The sequence below is a fragment of the Budorcas taxicolor genome, chromosome X, assembly GCF_023091745.1.
Source record: "Budorcas taxicolor isolate Tak-1 chromosome X, Takin1.1, whole genome shotgun sequence".
NCBI classification, from domain to species: Eukaryota; Metazoa; Chordata; class Mammalia; order Artiodactyla; family Bovidae; genus Budorcas; species Budorcas taxicolor.
In genome coordinates this window covers 11,089,930-11,104,791 of record NC_068935.1, presented here as the reverse complement: position 1 = coordinate 11,104,791, position 14,862 = coordinate 11,089,930, and positions in this window count along the sequence as shown.

The window sequence follows — 14,862 nt, the reverse complement described above, 5'->3', positions numbered from 1 at the left end:
TGGTCTGAGGATTATGTGTGGATCTTAATTACAAAATATACTCTCTGTCCCAGCCCACTGACAGAAAGTGGCCACCCTCCTCCACAGAATTAATAGTAATCATTTAATTCTCACTTTAGCTCTCTAAGATAGGTATTATTCCTCACATTTTCCATCCAGGAGGGGAGATGTAGTAGAAGTCAGAGCTTAGACTCTGAAGCGAGACTGGCTGGGTTTGAATTTCACCTGTGCCACTCACTAGCTGTGAAATCTTAAGCAACTTACGCAGTTCTGCTTTGCCTCAGTTTCCTCATCTGTACAGTAAGATATAGTAATAAGACTTCCTTTTAGGATACAATGAGTTAATTCACGGAAAGCACCGAAATTATTATTCCCAAATATACAATCAGTGCTCAAAAAATGGAATATACTCTGGAGTTAAGTGGGCTTTTTCTTCTGGCCAGCTGATAGGATATATGAGAAGGAAAAATATGGGTCTCTGAAGCTACTTAGAAGAAAACACATAGGTCACGGGAGCCACCTGACCTTATCCATCGTTCCTGATCTCAGTTTTGTAACTCTGACTGGAGGGAGGCTCCGGTGTACAGAAGGGTTGGAAAATGCAGTCCAGGGGGAGTTAGAGCCTAGGATATGTTCCAAATGTGTCTGCCTCAATCAGAAGCTCCTGGAATCCAGGAGATCAGAAAAGGCTCTTTCTGACACAGGCTCCAGGAAGGCTTTAGAGCCCGAAGGAATACAGGAAGTTCCCATGTTCGAATCTTCAAGTTGTGTGCTTTCAAAGATGCAAAAATTGGAGCTTTCCCTCCATCTCCTATGGCTGACAATATTCCAGCCATACCATCTCCCACTTCTTTTCTCTCCTCCCGTCAGTAACTCTTCTTGCCTGTTCATTCGATGCCAGCCCCTGTTATACTGTACTAGTATGCTTTGCAAGGTACTGTACACTAAGATTAAAAATGTTTTCATTATTTTCTTTGTTTGTTTATGTATTAGTCATGTGTAAAGTATTATAAATCTATTACAATACAGTACTATATAGCCGATTGTGTTAATTGTGTATCTAGGTTAACTTTATTGAACTTAACAAATAAATTGGACTTCTGAAAGCACTCTCAGAATGGAGCTCATTCATATGTAGGGGCTTAATATATATAGAAACTACTATGCTCACTGAATCACAATTAATTAATTTTAAACGTGCTGCTATCCTGTTAATTTAGAAGTGGCAATGTGCAAAGCAACTGATTGTTCATGATGGCTTTTTTTGGGAGACCTGAAGTGTAGTTCTGGCTTACCCAGTAGGGGTGGTAAACCCTTAAGTTACATGGAACCAGCTTATTGCCTTACTTTATAATTTTGAATGACTAGACTTAGTGTTTTATTGTCATCACAGAATTTAAATGGTTTCACATATAACATTATTCAAAGCTCTTAGTCCATATCAAGTTAATGTTTCAGCTTTCCTTTTCAATGAGACTCTCAAGTATTTCCTATAGCAGCAGCTTCAGCAGTTACACCTTTCTGTCAGCAGCTTTGTCTAGATATTCACGTGGACATGGTCTTCTTCACAATGGAGCACAGGACAAAAGAAAAAGAATTTTCCCTGTGGTTCTGACTTACTATAATGAGGGATAAGTGGACTTAGGGTAATCACTCTCATGGAGAGCAAAAGGGAAATTTAGTTGAACATAATGTGAATTGGTAGGAATAATCCTCAGTTGCACGCCCCTTACTTGGGTTTGGATCTCAGTTTTTGACTACTAAAATGTGTTCACAACACGCACTGGAAGATGTAGCCCCATCTGGCAACACTGGAAATAAGCAAGGAGTCATAGGGCCCCTTAATACAGAGAAATTCACCATCACATAGTAATCCAGTATTCCGTCATTCATCATTATAACAGTATTTGTTGAGAGAGCACCATGCCAGCCACTGCGCCATGCACAGCCACACATACATCGACCCCTGGGCAAATGACTGTGTAGTAGAAATACAGATGATGAAACAAGGAATTCCCAAACACATGATATGGGGATATACATCAGAGGGGCTCCTAAACCAGGCTTGGAGGTTTGCCAAGAAAATGATGTCTAGGACAGGAGTGAAAGGAAGTATTAATCCTCAGACTTTTATATCTTTCCCTCAACCCTGCCAGAATGTAGGGGCGAGTCCTGTTTTCTGAGTAAAATGTAAATCCAACCACTTCCTAACACCTTTGCTTTGTCACTCTGATCCAAGACACCATCATCTCTCAGGTGGACAACTACAGTAGCCTCCTAACTGGCACCTCCACCTTCAGGTTTACATCCTGTGGCAAGTGTCATACATCAGCTCACCTGATTCCATCCCAACCCCAATTACACCAGGTAAGTCTTGACAGAGGTTGGAAGCCAAGTCTACCTTTCCTGAACTCTTGCCCTGACGGCCTGGATTCCATGAATACAAGCCTCTGCCAAGCACATAAGAAACACCCATGAGACTTGGAAGGAGAAGTGAGGTGTAGTCCGTGCTGCTTCTGTGGCTTCTGTTTTCTGTTAGTGAGCGTGGGCTCATAAAATTTCACTTCTTTTGCATCAGTGGTAATAGAGGTCCCAGGGTACAGTTCCTAGCTTTGTGGGTATCAAAAGGCAGGGCATGAGACATCTACCTTGACTGTATAGATGGAGAAGGAGTCAGTGTGGTCTCGCAGCCAATATCTGTGATGGTCTCAGCAGAAACAGCGTAGTCCAGTGGCTTCCTCGCTTCCCACCCTCCTGATTATGCCAGTTATGTGGTATTATTCAGGAAAATAGTTCTATAAATTGTAACTACCTGAATTAAATAAAAATGACCACTCCAAAAATCTCTCATTCTTTTTCTCATACCCCCAGTTGTTTTGTATACTCTTCTCATCTATTTATGCATGCCTGTTTTTAAACTTTGTAAATTCTCCAGGCAAGAATACTGGAGTGAGGTTGCCATTCCCTTCTCCAGTGGTTCTTCCTGACCCAGGGATCAAACCCAGGTCTCCCACATTGCAGGCAGATTCTTTACCATCTGAGCCACCAGGGAAGCCCGTCGAGTATTGGAGTAGGTAGCCATTCCCTTCTCCAGAGGATCTGCCTGTACGCAGAGATTGAATGCAGGTCTCCGGCACTGCAAGCAGATTCTTTACCATCTAAGCCGCCAGGGAGACCCTTAAAAATGCCCCCTTATATAATATATATTGTTGGGACTTCCCTGGTGGTCGATGGTTAAGAAGCTGCCTGGCAATGCAGGAAAAGCAGGTTGGGTCACTGGTCAGGGAACTAAGGGGCTTTCCCGACAGCTAGTGAGTGGCTAAAAAGAATCCTCTTTCAATGCAGGAGACACAGGAGATGCAGCTTCAAGTCCTGGGTCAGGAAGATCTCCTGGAAGAGGGCATGGCAACCCACTCCAGTATTATTGCCTGGAGAATCCCAATATTGGGATTTAGGAACTTGGAGGACTACAGTCCAATGGGTCTCAGGGAGTAGACACAACTTAATGACTACTCATACATGCACACAGGGAATTAAGATCCCACATGCTGCTGAGCAGCTAAGCCCATGTCTCACAACTAGAGAGCTGCAACTACTGAGCCACGTGCCACAATGTGCACTGAAACAAAGATCCCACATGCCACAACGAAGACCCAATGCAGTCAAATCAATATTAAAAACAAAACAAAAAACTTATGACTTAAAAAAGATAATGACAGTATTTGTGCTCCAAGTAGGCAAGAACGTGGAGCAAGTAGAATTCTCATGTTCTGCTATTGGGAATATAAACCGGTACAACCATTTTGAAAGATAACTGAGATTATCTAGTAAAGTTGAGGGGCTTCCTTGCTGGCTCAGCAATAAAGAATCCACCTGCCAATGCCGGAGATGCAACTTTGATCCCTGGGTCAGGAAGATCCCTGCAGAAGGAAATGGCAACCCACTCCAGTATTCCTGCCTGGGAAATTCCATGATCAGGGAAGCCTTGCAGGCTACAGCATATGGGGGTCACTAAAGAGTTGGACATGACTTAACGACTAATCAACAACAGATACAGTTGAACTGTTCCTGAGCCCAAGCTTGCTCTGCACCCTTCACGATGGGCCAATGAATCAGAAATAAGCTGTTGAGGCAAGGAATACGATTTTATCTGGAAAGCCATCTGACCTATCAGATGGCACACTAATGTCTCAAAATAACCCTCTTATCAGGGTCTGGATACAAGGTTCCTTTATAGATCAGGTGGGAGGAGGTGAGGAAAAAGAGTGAAAAGCCCATAAATGTCCTAAACATCTCTTAGAATGGCAGACCTCAGGAAGGAGATGTTTAACTTCTTCCTTTCAGTCATCCACATGTGGATAGGGTCTTGAACAAAAGCAGTTGTTTAACAGTTAGGCAGAGGGGCAGGGTTCTCCGAGGCAGCCATTGTGTATGACTATAATAACAAAAGCAATGAAAAACAAGTCAAAGTAACAGTTCCAACATGGGGTCAGAATTGGCTTTTCCCTGCAACAGAACTTGGGCACACACTATGATCCAGGACTTTTATGTCTATGAATGTACCGGAGATCAGGGCTTCTCAACTGTTGACATTTTGGAAGAGACAATTCTGCGTTGTGGACTGTCCTGTCCATTGTAGGATGCTTAGCAGTGTCTCTGGCCTCTACCCACTAGATGCCAGGAGCACATCCTCAGTTATGACAACCAAAAATGTTTCCAGACATTATCAAATGTTCCTTGGTTGGGGGGCATGGTGTATAAAATTGCCCTCAACTGACAATGTAGAGAAACTCTCATGGATCACCATCAGGGGATATGAATGAGAAAGTTCACTACACAATAATTTGCAAAAAGATAAAAATGAAAACAACCAATATGTCCACAAATTGGAAATAGACACATTCTGGGATTTTCATATGATGGATAACTGTACAGCAATGAAAACTGACTTAGAAGTTATACACATCAGTATACACGAATCTCACGAACACAGGGTGATGGGGGAGGGGAGAAACACAAGGAATACATCTAGCATAATTATATTTGCATACAGTCCAAAATGGGCAAGAAATAATGGAATTTGAAGGAACATTTCCATGCAGTGAATGTATAAAGAAGTGAATTATTAATAAAGTTCAGGATAGCTGTTACCTCTGGGAACGAATGAGAAAGTGAATCAGAGTGGGCACAGGTAGGATTCAAAAGCATTGGCTATGTTCTAATTTTCAAGCTTTGTGATGGGTAGACAGGTTTTTATATTATTATGATATACCTTACATATATGCTCTATTATCTTCTGTATATACAAAATAGTTCATAATTCATAAGGAACTGATGGGGACTAAAATACTGTGGGAAATGGAAATAAAGCTGAGAGCCGAAGAATTGATTGTTTTGAACTGTGGTGTTGTGGAGACTCCTGAGAGTCCCTTGGACTGCAAGGAGATCCAACCAGTCCATTCTGAAGGAGATCAGCCCTGGGATTTCTTTGGAAGGAATGATGCTTAAGCTGAAACCCCAGTATTTTGGCCACTTCATGCGAAGAATTGACTCATTGGAAAAGACTTTGATGTTGGGAGGGATTGGGGGCAGGGGGAGAAGGGAATGACAGAGGATGAGATGGCTGGATGGCATCACTGACTCGATGGACGTGAATCTGAGTGAACTCCGGGAGTTGGTGATGGACAGGGAGGTCTGCCGTGCTGCGATTCATGGGGTTGCAAAGAGTTGGACATGACTGAGCGACTGAATGAACTGAGAGTAATAACAAATTGAATGAGAGGGAAAGAAAAAGAGCTAAGTTTTAGGTGCCTCTTAGAATAGTTTTTTTTTTCAATGTTAATTTAAATTTTATTTGTTTCATACTTTTGTTTGTATTTATTTATTTATTTTTTAATTTTTATTTTTACTTTATTTTACTTTACAATACTGTATTGGTTTCGACATACATTGACATGAATCCACCACGGGTGTACATGCGATCCCAACATGAACCCCCCTCCCACCTCCCTCCCCACAACATCCCTCTGGGTCATCCCCATGCACCAGCCCCAAGCATGCTGTATCCTGCATCAGACATAGACTGGTGATTCGATTCTTACATGATAGTATACATGTTTCAATGCCATTAGAATAGTTTTAAACTAATTTTCTTCATGGATTTGGTAATGAAATCAATTCCTCATCTAAGCACACATAAACCATTGCTTAGACTTCTAAGAAATGTAAATTTCATGGCTCAAAACCTATGCTAGAATACTATGTGATTGATATCACAGAGGACTTAATAATACCACATTTCACATAACATCATTTTCCAAGAGTCCTGACACATTAGAGTTCTGAACGTGTACTCATTTATATCGCTTGGAGGTATAAGCATCTGAAAATAGGGCATTTAGAGTACAAGTGATTCTTCATCACTGACTTTAGTATCATTAGAATATCGCTAAGTGGTACAGAAAACTGTTTATTCTGGCACCCACCCTACCCCTTTGTTTCTCTCCCAATGGTCCTCTCCCAGGTAGTGGAACAAAGGAGAGCTTTGGATCACATCCTTTCAGAAGATGGAGCCATAACCAAAGAAAATATCAAAACACCCTAACCTTTCCTGGGCGAGACAGAGAAGTCCAAGACAGGTCTTATCCTAAAGAAGCCCGAAATTTTCAAGGCTGAAGGACTCAGTGAGAATATATTCAATATATGTGAAAATAGGAAACCCACACACACCCAGACTAACAGAAAAGGGTTTGTCTCTGACCTGATTTAGGGACCACCTCTCAGAGATCCAGAGAAGCCCGATATGTTAGAGCTTCAGCAGCCTTCACTGAAGCAAGCCTGAGCTTCCTCCCTCACCATGAGAGGCGTCACGTACATCTATGTGGATAATGTGGCCCACTTGTCCGTTGGCCTGTATACAAAGCCACCACCTCTTAGATTCCTCTCAGTCCTGAGAGTATAGCACTGACAGTGCCACTCAACCCTGAGAAGCACAGACTCAGTGAAGAGGAACACACATGCCTCTTGGGGCTGGGGACATGGGGCCACTTGGGGAGGAAATTCAGGGTCCTAGGTACCTGGACCATAATGAGAGGCAGGGACATGGACTCAAGAGGATGCACAAAAAAGGCTTATCCCCAAAAGAGGTGTTTTGTGTTTAAAGTGAACCTCCAAAAATTCTTAAGCCCACATGAGGGCCTTTCATATTAACTACGGTTATATATGGGTGAATCAGTGTTAAGCAATTGCCTGCAATGCAGGAGACCTGTGAGACACGGGTTCAATCCCTGGATCAGGAAGATCCCCTGAAAGAAGAAATGCCAACTCATTCCAGTATTCTCACTGGGACAGTGAGACATTCCTATGGAGAGAGGAGCCTGGAGGCCTATAGTCCACAGGGTTGCAAAGAGTTGGGAACGATTGAATTATATTACATTATATTAACACAGAAATACACACACACACACACACACACACACACACACACACACTCTTAGCATGGCATGAGCCAAACAACCAATCTGAAGCCTTTCAAGTAATACTACACGGAGAAATTTCTACTTGGACTGTTATTTTATTAAACAATGAAAAAAGGTTTTGTGCCTTTTTTCTTTGTTCTCACTGTAAGTAATACCCTGTGTTACTATGTGATAATACATTTTTAAATGACAAAACCAGAGTCATGGAAAAGGGTTGTGGATACCTTATACTAACTTCACTTTAACAAACCTTTATCAAGCACCTATGAAGAAGAAACCACAATGCTTTAGAAGAGACGACTAGAAGCCTACAAGTTCTCAACTATTCAGAAGCTCACACTTTAGGGAGTCGGGGAGAAGCATTAATAAATAATGTTAATATACTCAAGGATATGGGATGAACTAGCACAGAAAATAGGGAAAGGTATTGCTGCTAACTAGCGACATTCAAGTGGCCTTAATTAAATATAGAAATAAGGCCTTCTACCCTCAAACCCCTGGTACTCTCCTCTGATCCTCTACTCTGCTCAAATAGCACTTTACATCTTTCCTTCCATAAGTTCCAGATATTAGGCCCATTTCTCCTTTCAATTTTCTTTAGATGAGGAGATATTTCAGACCTAGACAAAGGTACAGAGATTATTACACCCATGCAACCATCGCTCATCTTAAAAACAAAAGATTACAAATAAACTTTAAACCCATTATACCTCTCCCCAGTTGAATTCTCCCTCTATTGAATAAGGTTTAACCACTGTCCTAAGTAAGGTTATTGTTTTCATACACACCTTTCTGCATGCTACATATGTATGCATCCCTCCTATGTATACCTTTTACTACAAATATATGAACCTATAATCAATATAAGAACTGTTGCATGCTTCTAAACTTCACATATGTATGGTATCATAATGCCTTTGAGCTTTCAGAAGGAGGTTTTATCTATTTGTCGCTTCCATCCCTGAATCTTTGCCCCTTCTTATAAGCTGTATTTTGTCCCCCTAAAAAATAGGTTGAAGTTTTACCCCTTGAACCTGTAAATGTGACTTTCTTTGGAACTGGGATATTTGCAGGTATAATAGTTAAGATGAGGTCATACTGGATTAGGGTGGGTCCTTCATTCAGTATGACAGATATGAGAAGAGAAAGGACAAAGAAACAGACAGGGGAAGACGCTATGTGACGATGGAGATGCCAACGATTGACAGCAACCACCAGAAACTAGGAGAGAGGCGTGAAACAGATTCTCTCTCAGAGCCTCTGGAAGGGACCACCCTTTCCTATATATTGACCTCAGATTTCTGGCTTCCAGAACTGGGAGAGAATTTATTTCTGTTGTTTTAATCCATCTGGTTTGTGGTAATTTGTTATGGCAACCTTAGGATACTAACACACCCCCCAGGAGTGCTGTCTGTCTCAAACCCCTGAGAATTCTAGTGTCTTCCTAAGTCCAGATCTTACCACCCTGTTTAGTTTACCTGCGACAGTACCAAGTCAGTGAATTAACGATGATCCTGCAGTGGGTGTGGTAAACCTTTCCCCCACTGCTCTAAACAGTGTTTCTGAAACTTCAGCGTGCTTCAGTAGCACCTGGAGGACTGTAAAACCCTGATGGCTAGCGGCCTAGCCTCAGGATTTCCAACTCAGTAGGTCTGGAGCAGGGTCTGAGAATGTGCATTGCAAACAAGTTCCCAGCTGATGCTGATGCTGCTGTTCCAGGCAAGCTAGGTCATCCAGCAGTTTCTTTCAATAAAATATAGTAGAAGCTAGGGCAGCATCACACAAATTATTTACAACCTTATGTTTTAATTTATTTGGGGTTGAAATAAAAGGATTTAAAACAGGCTTGACAAATAGCTGAAAGAAATCCCTTTCAACGACAGTAAGGTGGGCCAAAATAAATAGAACAATGATAGATTTGAGTCAGTGTTATTTAGGTAAAAAAAAAAAAAAAAAAAAAAAAAAAACCACTACAGCTTATTTTCAAACAAGCTTTTATTTCCAATGTGAACAATACTATCAAAATACCTGTTAAAAGGTAAGAGTAAAGTCAGATGTCAGTAGTTAGTATCATTTTGAGGGGTTGAAACTTTGAAACAAAATTAGTATTTCAGGCTAATGAAAACAAGAATATCCATGAAGAACAAATGCATCTTTTCTTTGCTGTCTGCTTCTTTCTATGCCTTCCCACTGTAGGATGAAATAAGAGCCAGTTAACCATCGTACCTCAGCAACATGCACCAGTGACTTTCTAAATATGAGTCAATACTATGTACATCTATTTTCTCAACAAGGAAACCCAGACCCTTGGTGATCAGGGTGCACATCATTTCTCACGCAAAACTTATGTCCCTCTTGCCCACCACTATAAATGCTTGCTGTTTTCTTGAAAGGCCACACTGTGATTTAAATAAGTCATTCCACCTTAAAAACTGGTGTTCCCTTGCACAAATCATAAATCCCTTAGATTTCCAGACCTTCAGTTTCCACGTGTGTAAAATGAGAATGAGGCTTTGTCAAACATCCACATGCATGAAAACTAAGAAAGAGTGAGAGAGTGAGTGAGAGAGACTAAAAGATGAGTGAATAGAGGAAAGAGAAACAGAGATTTAATTACCAACTCAGGGATAACCAGTAATATTACTAGGACTATTTTCTTTCCTTTTGAATAAAACATCTAAATTCAACTAATATTTGTGAATTAATCCGGAAATGCAGTTCTCTTGAAACCCTTAACATCTTACTACTTTGTAAGGAATCACTTTCTCAAAGTCACTGTCAGTACAAGAGACTACAGTTCTGTGGCCAGGCGATGATGACACAGCTAATGCACGGCCTAGTCACTTTAGCTGCTGCTTCTGGTGACTCTTTTCTAGAGAAGCACTGGTCTCCATTTCCAGGTCTGATAAGAGTTCCTATCTGCAGCAGACTTAAAGCTACAGGACAAAGGACTTGTGGCTCTAAATGAAATACACTTCAGAACATACTGCCGCCTACATTATCTAGAATACATTATTAACACTAAACTCTTTTTCCAGAATTTAATTTCAACAATTTTCTTATTTACTTTACAGATGAAAAATTTAAAACTATAAAGCTGTTAGTAACAGGTATGTGTCAGGAATGGTTATGTCATACTAAAGCCTATGCAATAATACCTGCATTATCCAGAGCTGCTCTTTGCTGAGACCACATCCATTTAGAGTTCTTCAGTTTTTTCATTTTCATCCTCTTCCTCTTCATCAAAGGTTTCATACTGATCTTCACCCTCATCATTAGGGCAGAATGATGCAGACATTGGGGTCAAAAGTTGGCAGGGAAAATATCCCAACTTAAAATCAGCAGCAGAGTCTAGGCCTGAGAGAAGAGAAATAGGTTTAATAAAAGGAAAAGCAAATAATACGTGGATACATTTCTACCCCCCATCGCGTCTGCTGCTTGACAATTTTCACAAACGTTTTTCTCCTCTTTCCAGTAGATCTCATACAGATCTCTCTGATTATTTCTGGCCCCTTTCGATAGGGGATCCAAATCATTTGATATTGGTACCATTTTCTATGTCTTTGTCGGAACCTCAATGGAAAAAATGGTCATTTGATTTAAAGACAAATTCTATGGGGACGCTCACAGATTTCTCAATTGCTGAAAAGTGCCCCTCTGAGATGTCAACATTTTCTAGGATCCTCCTACCGAGAATACTCACTTTTTTTTTTAAAGCCGTTGACCAAAAGGGAGGGATGCCACTTGTTTGCCTCTAGGTTGGTAGAAAGCAGCATGCTTTTTCTAGAGACCATGAAGGTCTATAGAACCGGGCTTCCACTTGTGCTAACTGTGCCCGGAGGTTTTTGAGAGTTCTGACCCACTGCGTGACTGCTAGAGACCTGCCTTTGAGCTCAATGGCCCCACAAGGGCCTGAAGGCTCAGCCACCACTTGCCCGCCTCGGCCCCTCCGGGACCACAGGCCTCAACCTCCCAGTCTCAGAGGCAGTAGTCAGGGCTTTTTCGCCCAGAACTCGGCCTCCAACGCCGGTTCCTCCGTCTTCTAGGAGGCAACCCCCTCCGCAGGATCCCGCAGCTCCCAGGGTGGAGCGCCCTCCACCGGGTACTCACCCTGCAAGCCTCTGTCTCCCTCTCCCAGGTCTTCCCGCTCCTGAGGAGGCACCGGACCTTCTCCAGGGTCCGAGGGTGGCGGGGAGCAGCCCCCGGCCATCAGGCCGTCGGTGGGAGGCCGGAACTGGACGTGTGTGTTGGTATGGAAATTGCATAGAATGGAGTCAACCTGACTCCAGAACAGGGGCCCAAATGTCTCCACAGAGAACCCAAGGCCTTTAACTGCTGCCACACCCTCCTGCTCATTCTCGTCCTCGTCTTCTGTGACCTCCCCTTCCTCGCCCTCTCCAGACAGGTGCTCTTCCTCCTCCAAATCCTCCAACTCGAAATCAATCTCCCCCTCTTCCTCGTCCTCCTCCATCGCCTCTACATCTTCCTCCATCTCCTCCTCCTCTAACGGCTCTCTACCACACTCCTCTCCCACTGCGGCCTGAGGCCAACCCTGCTCCCCGGGACGGGCTCTGGAGACCTCCAAGGAGGCCAGAAGAGCCGTGGCCTCCTCGACTCCTTCCATCCCCTCCGAAGCAGATGCTTGGACCCCAAGGAGAGTGGGGTCGCGGCCCGCCCCGCCACCAGCTCTATCCGGGCCACCCGGGATCCAGTCGTGCTCCTCTGTGGCAGACATGGCAGGAGAGACGTGCCAGACAGGGATCGTGCTGCAGTGATGTCTGTGGGGAAGATGGCGGCCGCTGAGTGTCGCGCTGACGAGACGCTGTTGGCCGTGGGACTGCAGGGTGGGGGTGGGGACAGCAGAGACGTCAGCTGCACGGGGAACAGGAGTCTGCGAGCTGCTGGTGTGGGCCCCACAATAGGAATGGTGAGGGGGTAGCCCGCACACCGGCCCACCAAAGCCGAAGCTGAGCTGGAGGCGGGAAAGGCCCTGATGGGCTGGCGACGGTAGGTGGAGCTGGAAGGGTCAACCGGGACCACTTCCTCCAGAGCCAGCTCTAAGCTCATTTGCCAGGAGGCAAGGATTGGCATGACTGCCGTCCAATGAGTGATCAAGGGTCTCAGGTTTCATGGAAGCATTCCAGCCCCAGGTCATATGTTGAGCCCACAAGAGTCCCTTCTTTTCCATTGCTGCTGCTGCTGCTGCTGCTGCTGCTGCTGCTGCTGCTGCTGCTGCTGCTGCTGCTGCTGCTGCTGCTGCTGCTAAGTCGCTTCAGTCGTGTCCGACTCTGTGCGACCCCATAGATGGCAGCCCACCAGGCTCCCCCATCCCTGGGATCCTCCAGGCAAGAATACTGGAGTGGGTTGCCGTTTCCTTCGATGCATGAAAGTGAAAAGTGAAAGTGAAGTCGCTCAGTCGTGTCTGACTCCTAGCGACCCCATGGACTGCAGCCCGCCAGGCTCCTCCGTCCATGGGATTTTCCAGGCAAGAGTACTGGAGTGGGGTGCCATTGCCTTCTCTGTCCTTTACATTGCACCATTGCAGAAACGAAATGGCAGTGTCCCTCTAGGCGGCACCCTGGGGTATGGGAAGCTGGGTGTGCTCCCCAGTTGCCACCTTGTGTCAGCTCAGGTCATCAGAGATACACTGATTTTAAAAAGTTAATAAAGGCTTGAGAAAGAACATCAAAAGTAAGAGATGGAGAAATTGGAAAACATAAACTGAATTAAACGGGAGCACTGAAATTGAAATAGAAAAAATGAAACAAACTAGATAAAACTAAAAGATCATTTTGGTCCAGTCCATTTTAAGCATGGCTGCTCATTAGCAACATATCTGTAGCTTTGGAGAATAAAAGCAATACCTTGGCATTCTTCAAAACATTCTAAGATAATTCTGATGTGTGTCAGGTTTTTCTATTAAATGGTAGCTTTGGTGATATCGAATTCTATTACTTTTCTGTTGACCACTCATGGTACAACAGTATTAAGTGAAAATAGTTACTCACTAGAATGTATAATATATATTTTAGAAAACTTGTTAATGTTTGCCTAACTAAAAATTTATGACATTTTGATTCCACTTGTTTGACTTAGTATGAATAGAATGCTAGATTTCTAATTTTAAAAAAAAGATGGGCAACAACCAACAAAGTTTTACTGTATAGCACTGGGAACTGTAGTTCCTTTGTCAATCTCTTGAAATACCTATAACGGAAAATAAACTGAAAAATAATATATGTGTGTATGTATAACTGAGTCACCTTGCTGTGCACCTGGAACTTTGTAAGTCAACTTTGTAAGTTGCAAGTCTCTCTCTATATATAAAGAAAAATAAAATAAAGTGTATAGATCACATATGAGCAACTGTTTCAACCTCCTGTGAGAGACAGAAGAATTTGGAGGGTTAAATGTTGCTAAAGTTACTTAGAAAAGAACAGACAAGTTGACCTGGGTGCCTGGAGAATGGAGACTGGAGAGCGGAAGGAGTAAAACTAGGGGCTGAAAGGGATTCATCAGGGCTCCCCAATTCACTTCAAGGCTCCAAGAAATGAAGACAGACTTCTTTTCATGACTGAGCGAATCACCTGCTCTACACTAAACAGTGACACCCCGTCCCAAATTCATATATTTAAATGTTTCCCCACTCCATCGCCCAGGTGATGGTGTTTGAGAGTTCTGGCCTTTAGTAGGAGACACAGTGAAGATAATCAACCTTCCCCTATATAGAACTTATGCATTATAGATTTCACCCCTTATACCGGCCTTGTTTTGTTTTACCTAACTCATACTCAGTATTTTCAATGGGGATAGTCCACTGGGTCCCAAGCTGTCAAGCCCATTTCTAAGTGACAAAGACTCAATTTAACTTTATGAGCCATATGTCCGAGTGCCTATGCCCACTACGGGATATTTGAGGAGAATGGCTGCTATGATCTGGAGCACTGAAACACCACAATAATAAAATTCTTGAGGCAAATACATCTATTGGCTATCTTCAGGAGCTCCCTTAACACTCTAGGGGCATCTTTTAAAAATTTAGTGATATCTTCAAGTATCCCTCTATTTTGTTCCCGGGTATTATGTTCAAAAAGTTTTCCTAAAGGATGCATTTTAGCATTTGTTGAAAAGTGGAAGTGAAAGTCACTCAGTCATGTCCGACTGTTTGTGACTCCAAGGACTACACAGTCCGTGGAATTCTCTGGGCTACAGTACTGGAGTGGGTAGCCATTCCCTTCTCCAGTGCATCTTCCAAATCCAGGGATCAAACCCAGGTCTCCCACATTGCAGGCGGATTCTTTACCAGCTGAGCCACAAAGGAAGCCCAGCATTTGTTGAAGTCAATTCCCAATCTATTTGCAGAAGTCTTAAGCCAATAAGCATT